Below are 10,493 nucleotides of genomic sequence, written 5' to 3'. Positions count from 1 at the left end.
AGAACGTCTGTCACAAAGGTCTTCATCGAGCAGCTCGGATTCATCCATGTTGGTGGAATCTGAATCTGAATCCGATGACGGTTCGCCAGAGCCCGGCGAAGTCCTGCGCAAAGCCCAAACCAAGGACAAAGACCTGTCTACGAACAACACCAACAGTTTTGCTCTGCTTACAGAAACCAACATCAACCCGGGTGTCAGCCCCGCTGCTGATACCACAGGCAACAAACGTGGTGAACCCAAGACCCCGCCCATTTTTATTCCGGCTGTTTCAAACATTGCCGAAATGCAAAAATTCATTAAGAAATCCATCGGTCAGGACTACTCCTACAAGGCAGGTAAAGACGGCGAGGTCCGCGTGATGACTGCCAATGCTCGAGACTACAAGCTCCTCATAGCAGCCCTTGAAGCCGATAATAGATCGTTCTACTGCTACCAGCTGAAGCAAGAAAGAGCCTACAGAGCGGTGATCAGGCACCTGCATCATACCACCTCCCTTGAAGACATCCGAGAGGAATTGGCAACTCTTGGACACCCAGTTCGGCATATCATCAACGCCAAAAATAGACACACAAAGGTCCCCATGCCCATTTTTTCGTCGACTTCGAGCCAGCCGTTAACAACAAAGAAGTATTTTCCATCAAGCGCCTTTGCAACGCAGTCGTAGCCATAGAGCCCCCTCGTAAGGTCAGAAACGTCGTTCAATGCCACAAATGCCAGGAATTTAGGCACACACAGCACTTCTGCAACATGCCTGCCCGATGTGTCAAGTGCGCAGGCTACCATATATCTTCAATGTGCACAAAAGTCAAGGAAGCCCCTGCCAAATGCGTTCACTGCAACGGTAACCACACTGCCTCCTACAAAGGCTGCAGAGTATATAAGGAAGTGGCCAAGAACACACTGCGAACAGCAAACCAACCCACGAAAACCAACAACGCAACCAACAACGCAACCATGCAGAATGCTTACACTAAGCATGTCTCATCTGGATTATCATATGCCAACGCTGCCAAAGGCGCTTCCTTTTCTGGTAACATTCCTACAACAGGATTCAACCTCCCACCCCTTCCCCACTCCCGGAACCCAACTCCCAATCCTCCCAGCTGGAGCAAATCATCAAGGTCATGCACGCTCAATTGGTTCAGATGACTCAAATGTTCACCTCCCTTATGGCAGCCTTATGCAAATAGGACTCAAACTTGTATCTTGGAATGTCAACGGCCTATGCAAAAGCTGGGCAGAAATCGACCTTTATTTAAAACGCAACCGCACTGACATAATGCTCCTATGTGAAACACACCTTACCGACAGATCCTACTTCAAAATCCAGGGATTTGATTTGCTTCAGGCGAATCATCCGAGCGGCAACGCCAGAGGTGGTGCTGCCATACTTATAAAATCCACAACAAAATACACTGAGAATGCTCCGTTAACTCTTCCTTGGCTGCAAGCTGCATCAATAGTCATCAGCACATCACTCGGACTCCTGACAATTGCTTCATGCTACATCCCTCCACGACACGCAGTCGACACGAAAATGTTTCAACAAGGCCTGAGCACTTTCGGCAACAGGTTCCTCATTGCAGGTGACTTCAATGCCAAGCACTCATGGTGGGGCTCAAGGCTAAACAACCCCAAGGGAATTGCCCTCAGACCTTGTGTCAACACGCTCAACCTGAAGATCGCCTCAACTGGTCAGCCAACATACTGGCCAACCGATCCTAACAAAGTTCCTGATGTCTTAGACATTGTTATTACCAGAGGCATTCACCTCAGCAGAATTGTCGTGGCTGATGAACCAGACCTGCTGTCTGACCACAGCGCAATTAAAATCTGGGTAGACATCCCTGCTGAAGTCAAGAAACGCAACACTCGGCTGCTTAGGGGAAACTCTAACATTGAACTCTTCCAATCCATCTTAGAGGACGTAGTCAACCCATCAGTTTGCCTCAATTCTGGCAGGGACATTGATGAAACCGTCGAAAAACTTACCGTCGACATTTGTGAAGCTGCTACCTCTTGCACACCACCTGCACGAGCCACACAACCCCGTTGCAACCAAAGGGACAAGTTTGCCTGGTCAACTGAGATATCAGATGCAATCAGGAATAAGAGAAGACTTCGAAGAGTTTGGCAACTCAGTCGCAATCCAGTTGACAAAACAGCACTCAACAGAGCCACTAAACACCTGAAGACTCTATTCTTTGATCAAAGAAATGCAGCTACTGCTGAATATCTGAAGAACCTTGAGCCCAACAACCCTGAGAAAAGTCTATGGAATGCGACGAGATACCTCAAAAGACCTACTAGCAGAAAAGTTCCTATTCGAGGTACCAGCGGAGACTGGTGCAGATCACCAGACGAAAAGGCAGAGGAGTTTGCCACTCATGTAGCCAATGCCTTCTCCCCTTTCAACTTGTGCACCCAGGCCGAACGAGACGACACCACAGACTTCCTAGAGTCACCATGTCAAATGGCCCTCCCCATCAGTAGAGTTTCCCCGGAGGAAGTAAAAATGGAAATTGACAGGCTAAAAACAACTAAAAGCCCAGGATACGACGGTATTGACGCGGTCACCCTGAAGCTTCTCCCGCCACGAGCAATCCAACACCTCGCGTGCCTGTTCAACGGTATATTCGATCTTAGTCACTTTCCATCCCAATGGAAATGTGCTGAGATCGTAATGATACCAAAACCAGGCAAACAGGAAAGCGACCCCGCATCTTACCGTCCGATCAGTCTCCTGGCGCTTCTCTCGAAGGTATTCGAAAGAATACTTTTGGCTAGAGTGCTGCCGTTGCTGGACGATATTATTCCAGACCACCAGTTTGGTTTCAGGCAACACCACGGAACCCCCGAACAATGTCACCGCATCGTCCAAAGATTGCTCAATGCCTTCGAGGAGAAAAAATATAGTTCAGCCGTCTTCCTGGACATAAAGCAGGCGTTCGACAGAGTTTGGCACGAGGGACTCCTGTTCAAACTCAAGTCTTTGCTCCCAGCCCCTTTCTTTCTCTTGTTTAAATCATACCTGGCCGATAGAATCTTCTACATCAGATGTGACACTGCGGTATCCCGAATTGAGAAAGTGAAGGCAGGTGTCCCACAGGGAAGCGTCCTCGGCCCCATCTTATACACCATATACACGGCTGATCTCCCAGCTCTCCAGTCACACGAGCTACTGGTAGCGACCTATGCCGATGACACTGCATTTATAGGAACAGCCTCAACTCGAAGTCAAGCCACCGAAATTGTGCAAAGGCAGCTGAACATTATTGAGCCTTGGCTGCTCAGATGGAACATCGCCGTAAACTCAGCAAAATCCAACCACATCACTTTTGCTACACGTATGGGTGACTGTCCCTCAGTAAGTCTGCACGGGACTCCCCTGCCCACAGTCGACAAGGTGAAATACCTCGGCCTCACCCTTGACAGAAGACTTAACTGGAAGGCTCACATCAGGGCAAAGACAACTCAGCTTAATCTGAAGGCAAGAAGGATGCACTGGCTCATCGGTCACAGATCGCAGCTCAGCATATCAAACAAGGTGCTGCTGTATAACGCTATACTGAAGCCCATTTGGACATACGGCATTCAGCTATGGGGCACAGCAAGCCATTCCAACGTTGAAATCCTGCAAAGATTTCAAAACAAGCTTCTGCGCAAACTGTTGTGCGCCCCGTTCTACGTCCGAAACTCAGTCCTGCATAGGGACTTGAATATCCCATCAGTTCACAGGGAGATTCCCAGATATGGGGTCCGCCACCTCGGCAGACTCACCAGTCACACCAACAGGCTTGCAGCTGACCTAACAGACGATCATTGTCTTCGCAGGCTGAAGAGGTTGCATCCCCTTGACCTCCCCTTCCAGACGGACCACAATTGGTAGTGCTAGCCGCACCTCCTTAATTTCGGGCAGTGAAGAGTGATGACCCCAAATCAACAAATCCTGTAGCGGCCTTTCATTTGATTGTATTTCAATGTAATGTACTATGTTTGTCAACAAATTTAATTATTGTCCTACAATGGACAGATTTTAAATATACTTACTTACATACAAAAAAAAAAAAAAAAAAAAAAATTTCATATCATTAATAAGAGGCAATTCTAGATTAAAATTTAATATTTTTTATGCTAGACATTCCTCAGTATCATTTGATTTGAAAAAGAAAATTATACATCTTCGTTTTTCTCATACATATGTGAGCCAATGTGTTTCAATTATTATTAATATTATGAATATACATATATATCCAATAATATACCATATGCTTTAATATTTCGTAAAATATTAAAACAACTTATTTAGCATAGTCTTACAACCCTCAACCATATGTAGTCCAAGCAGCACTCTAAAATTAATTAAAGTACCATAACAGCATGGACTGCGATATGCGTTCAAAATGTCGATGTTCATGTGTCCTGCAGTTCACACGATGACGCACAGTTTGCTGCGTTCTTCATCGACCCTGAGCCGAGTGATCCACCGCTTAGAGTGATTATTAAATTGTTTGTTTATTTCATTACGTCAATAATATTTTTATTGAAAGAAATTAAAAATACACCATTTTACTGGCATATATCAATTCCTTCAATAAAATCTTAACCCAAACGAATGCTGCGAAATGTCTTAGTTAACATAAGTGATTGAATACTGGACTTGACAAAATTTAAAAACTTGAAATTTAAAGTAAACTATCAATTTATGTAAAACGTTAACCTTAAATGCAGGTACAACATTGTACATTTGGGATGTTGCTTTAACCAATGTATGCCCAAACCAACAATGGCCAATACATTACGCAACGCCTGTATATTATGGTACATATACACGCAGATAAATAAAGATATACAAAAATCATTTTCAATCTCCGATCGGAATACATAATTCAAGAAGAGTTAATATATTTTTTTTCTACCGTCAATTGTTATATATTTATACTCATTTTACTTTATTTAAATTTAATTTAATTTAATTTAATTTAATTTTTCAAATCAAATATTGTTTTAAATCGACTTCCCCTGATCAGATTTAATAATAATAATAATCAATTTCATTTTCATTTTATGCTCTCATCTTCAATTTCATTTTCATTTTATATATCTTTATATTAATTTGGTATTTATTTATTTTAATAACGGTTGGAAAATACAATAATGATCCTTCCGCAGGTTCACCTACGGAAACCTTGTTACGACTTTTACTTCCTCTAAATAATCAAGTTCGGTCATATGAGTTGAGGTTGTATATACACACAAATATATTATTTAATATATTAAAACCATTGTTAATTTTTACTTTAAGTGAAGAATAATATTATGACACAATTATTTTTTCATTTCATATCATTCATGAGTCTTGTTGCGATCTCCAAACCAAACGGACGTGTGTGCGGATAAATCCCAGTAATAACAAACGGTAATCGAGAAGAAAATATCAAAACAAAACCAAATAATAACTGTGGTTGCGGAGCACGGGCTAACCAACATTAGTCGGTCCCGTTACTTACTCCTGATTGGTCAGCCAATCACTTAACCTAACACAAAAACTATAGCATACTTAGTGCGCAAACAAAAATAAAATTATAAAATTATAAAAAGTGCAGCATACTTGTGGGCTTTGCCCATAAAGAATACTGCCTCAACTCTCCGTCATCATGAGTAATAACGAAGCACCAAGCGGCAGTATTAATGCCACATCAGCACCCTGGCAAGGACAAATCTGGAAAACAGTTCCGGCAAAACGAAAAGGAGCCTCTCCCAAAATAAAGCGTAAGAAGAACGTCTGTCAACAAAGGTCTTCATCGAGCAGCTCGGATTCATCCATGTTGGTGGAATCTGAATCTGAATCCGATGACGGTTCGCCAGAGCCCGGCGAAGTCCTGCGCAAAGCCCAAACCAAGGACAAAGACCTGTCTACGAACAACACCAACAGTTTTGCTCTGCTTGCAGAAACCAACATCAACCCGGGTGTCAGCCCCGCTGCTGATACCACAGGCAACAAACGTGGTGAACCCAAGACCCCGCCCATTTTTATTCCGGCTGTTTCAAACATTGCCGAAATGCAAAAATTCATTAAGAAATCCATCGGTCAGGACTACTCCTACAAGGCAGGTAAAGACGGCGAGGTCCGCGTGATGACTGCCAATGCTCGAGACTACAAGCTCCTCATAGCAGCCCTTGAAGCCGATAATAGATCGTTCTACTGCTACCAGCTGAAGCAAGAAAGAGCCTACAGAGCGGTGATCAGGCACCTGCATCATACCACCTCCCTTGAAGACATCCGAGAGGAATTGGCAACTCTTGGACACCCAGTTCGGCATATCATCAACGCCAAAAATAGACACACAAAGGTCCCCATGCCCATTTTTTTCGTCGACTTCGAGCCAGCCGTTAACAACAAAGAAGTATTTTCCATCAAGCGCCTTTGCAACGCAGTCGTAGCCATAGAGCCCCCTCGTAAGGTCAGAAACGTCGTTCAATGCCACAAATGCCAGGAATTTAGGCACACACAGCACTTCTGCAACATGCCTGCCCGATGTGTCAAGTGCGCAGGCTACCATATATCTTCAATGTGCACAAAAGTCAAGGAAGCCCCTGCCAAATGCGTTCACTGCAACGGTAACCACACTGCCTCCTACAAAGGCTGCAGAGTATATAAGGAAGTGGCCAAGAACACACTGCGAACAGCAAACCAACCCACGAAAACCAACAACGCAACCAACAACGCAACCATGCAGAATGCTTACACTAAGCATGTCTCATCTGGATTATCATATGCCAACGCTGCCAAAGGCGCTTCCTTTTCTGGTAACATTCCTACAACAGGATTCAACCTCCCACCCCTTCCCCCACTCCCGGAACCCAACTCCCAATCCTCCCAGCTGGAGCAAATCATCAAGGTCATGCACGCTCAATTGGTTCAGATGACTCAAATGTTCACCTCCCTTATGGCAGCCTTATGCAAATAGGACTCAAACTTGTATCTTGGAATGTCAACGGCCTATGCAAAAGCTGGGCAGAAATCGACCTTTATTTAAAACGCAACCGCACTGACATAATGCTCCTATGTGAAACACACCTTACCGACAGATCCTACTTCAAAATCCAGGGATTTGATTTGCTTCAGGCGAATCATCCGAGCGGCAACGCCAGAGGTGGTGCTGCCATACTTATAAAATCCACAACAAAATACACTGAGAATGCTCCGTTAACTCTTCCTTGGCTGCAAGCTGCATCAATAGTCATCAGCACATCACTCGGACTCCTGACAATTGCTTCATGCTACATCCCTCCACGACACGCAGTCGACACGAAAATGTTTCAACAAGGCCTGAGCACTTTCGGCAACAGGTTCCTCATTGCAGGTGACTTCAATGCCAAGCACTCATGGTGGGGCTCAAGGCTAAACAACCCCAAGGGAATTGCCCTCAGACCTTGTGTCAACACGCTCAACCTGAAGATCGCCTCAACTGGTCAGCCAACATACTGGCCAACCGATCCTAACAAAGTTCCTGATGTCTTAGACATTGTTATTACCAGAGGCATTCACCTCAGCAGAATTGTCGTGGCTGATGAACCAGACCTGCTGTCTGACCACAGCGCAATTAAAATCTGGGTAGACATCCCTGCTGAAGTCAAGAAACGCAACACTCGGCTGCTTAGGGGAAACTCTAACATTGAACTCTTCCAATCCATCTTAGAGGACGTAGTCAACCCATCAGTTTGCCTCAATTCTGGCAGGGACATTGATGAAACCGTCGAAAAACTTACCGTCGACATTTGTGAAGCTGCTACCTCTTGCACACCACCTGCACGAGCCACACAACCCCGTTGCAACCAAAGGGACAAGTTTGCCTGGTCAACTGAGATATCAGATGCAATCAGGAATAAGAGAAGACTTCGAAGAGTTTGGCAACTCAGTCGCAATCCAGTTGACAAAACAGCACTCAACAGAGCCACTAAACACCTGAAGACTCTATTCTTTGATCAAAGAAATGCAGCTACTGCTGAATATCTGAAGAACCTTGAGCCCAACAACCCTGAGAAAAGTCTATGGAATGCGACGAGATACCTCAAAAGACCTACTAGCAGAAAAGTTCCTATTCGAGGTACCAGCGGAGACTGGTGCAGATCACCAGACGAAAAGGCAGAGGAGTTTGCCACTCATGTAGCCAATGCCTTCTCCCCTTTCAACTTGTGCACCCAGGCCGAACGAGACGACACCACAGACTTCCTAGAGTCACCATGTCAAATGGCCCTCCCCATCAGTAGAGTTTCCCCGGAGGAAGTAAAAATGGAAATTGACAGGCTAAAAACAACTAAAAGCCCAGGATACGACGGTATTGACGCGGTCACCCTGAAGCTTCTCCCGCCACGAGCAATCCAACACCTCGCGTGCCTGTTCAACGGTATATTCGATCTTAGTCACTTTCCATCCCAATGGAAATGTGCTGAGATCGTAATGATACCAAAACCAGGCAAACAGGAAAGCGACCCCGCATCTTACCGTCCGATCAGTCTCCTGGCGCTTCTCTCGAAGGTATTCGAAAGAATACTTTTGGCTAGAGTGCTGCCGTTGCTGGACGATATTATTCCAGACCACCAGTTTGGTTTCAGGCAACACCACGGAACCCCCGAACAATGTCACCGCATCGTCCAAAGATTGCTCAATGCCTTCGAGGAGAAAAAATATAGTTCAGCCGTCTTCCTGGACATAAAGCAGGCGTTCGACAGAGTTTGGCACGAGGGACTCCTGTTCAAACTCAAGTCTTTGCTCCCAGCCCCTTTCTTTCTCTTGTTTAAATCATACCTGGCCGATAGAATCTTCTACATCAGATGTGACACTGCGGTATCCCGAATTGAGAAAGTGAAGGCAGGTGTCCCACAGGGAAGCGTCCTCGGCCCCATCTTATACACCATATACACGGCTGATCTCCCAGCTCTCCAGTCACACGAGCTACTGGTAGCGACCTATGCCGATGACACTGCATTTATAGGAACAGCCTCAACTCGAAGTCAAGCCACCGAAATTGTGCAAAGGCAGCTGAACATTATTGAGCCTTGGCTGCTCAGATGGAACATCGCCGTAAACTCAGCAAAATCCAACCACATCACTTTTGCTACACGTATGGGTGACTGTCCCTCAGTAAGTCTGCACGGGACTCCCCTGCCCACAGTCGACAAGGTGAAATACCTCGGCCTCACCCTTGACAGAAGACTTAACTGGAAGGCTCACATCAGGGCAAAGACAACTCAGCTTAATCTGAAGGCAAGAAGGATGCACTGGCTCATCGGTCACAGATCGCAGCTCAGCATATCAAACAAGGTGCTGCTGTATAACGCTATACTGAAGCCCATTTGGACATACGGCATTCAGCTATGGGGCACAGCAAGCCATTCCAACGTTGAAATCCTGCAAAGATTTCAAAACAAGCTTCTGCGCAAACTGTTGTGCGCCCCGTTCTACGTCCGAAACTCAGTCCTGCATAGGGACTTGAATATCCCATCAGTTCACAGGGAGATTCCCAGATATGGGGTCCGCCACCTCGGCAGACTCACCAGTCACACCAACAGGCTTGCAGCTGACCTAACAGACGATCATTGTCTTCGCAGGCTGAAGAGGTTGCATCCCCTTGACCTCCCCTTCCAGACGGACCACAATTGGTAGTGCTAGCCGCACCTCCTTAATTTCGGGCAGTGAAGAGTGATGACCCCAAATCAACAAATCCTGTAGCGGCCTTTCATTTGATTGTATTTCAATGTAATGTACTATGTTTGTCAACAAATTTAATTATTGTCCTACAATGGACAGATTTTAAATATACTTACTTACATACAAAAAAAAAAAAAAAAAAAAAAATTTCATATCATTAATAAGAGGCAATTCTAGATTAAAATTTAATATTTTTTATGCTAGACATTCCTCAGTATCATTTGATTTGAAAAAGAAAATTATACATCTTCGTTTTTCTCATACATATATGAGCCAATGTGTTTCAATTATTATTAATATTATGAATATACATATATATCCAATAATATACCATATGCTTTAATATTTCGTAAAATATTAAAACAACTTATTTAGCATAGTCTTACAACCCTCAACCATATGTAGTCCAAGCAGCACTCTAAAATTAATTAAAGTACCATAACAGCATGGACTGCGATATGCGTTCAAAATGTCGATGTTCATGTGTCCTGCAGTTCACACGATGACGCACAGTTTGCTGCGTTCTTCATCGACCCATGAGCCGAGTGATCCACCGCTTAGAGTGATTATTAAATTGTTTGTTTATTTCATTACGTCAATAATATTTTTATTGAAAGAAATTAAAAATACACCTTCAATAAAATCTTAACCCAAACGAATGCTGCGAAATGTCTTAGTTAACATAAGTGATTGAATACTGGACTTGACAAAATTTAAAAACTTGAAATTTAAAGTAAACTATCAATTTATGTAAAACGTTAACCTTAAATGCAGGTAC

At 44.3% G+C, this 10,493-nt stretch overlaps 1 non-coding gene and 1 pseudogene across 1 annotated transcript; both read right to left on the bottom strand.

Moving 5' to 3' along the window:
* Positions 1 to 4,319: 4,319 nt before the first annotated feature.
* On the bottom strand, positions 4,320 to 4,498 carry LOC6653686 (annotated as a pseudogene).
* A 5,602-nt stretch (positions 4,499 to 10,100) lies between these two features.
* On the bottom strand, positions 10,101 to 10,280 carry LOC6637444. Its single transcript, XR_006955237.1, has one exon. It is a non-coding gene; the product is annotated as a 5.8S ribosomal RNA (ribosomal RNA).
* Positions 10,281 to 10,493: the final 213 nt, after the last annotated feature.

This window comes from Drosophila willistoni, unplaced genomic scaffold, assembly GCF_018902025.1.
Source record: "Drosophila willistoni isolate 14030-0811.24 unplaced genomic scaffold, UCI_dwil_1.1 Seg610, whole genome shotgun sequence".
NCBI lineage: Eukaryota > Metazoa > Arthropoda > Insecta > Diptera > Drosophilidae > Drosophila > Drosophila willistoni.
Note: the sequence above shows the minus strand (reverse complement) of the source record. Positions and strands in the feature narration are given on the sequence as shown.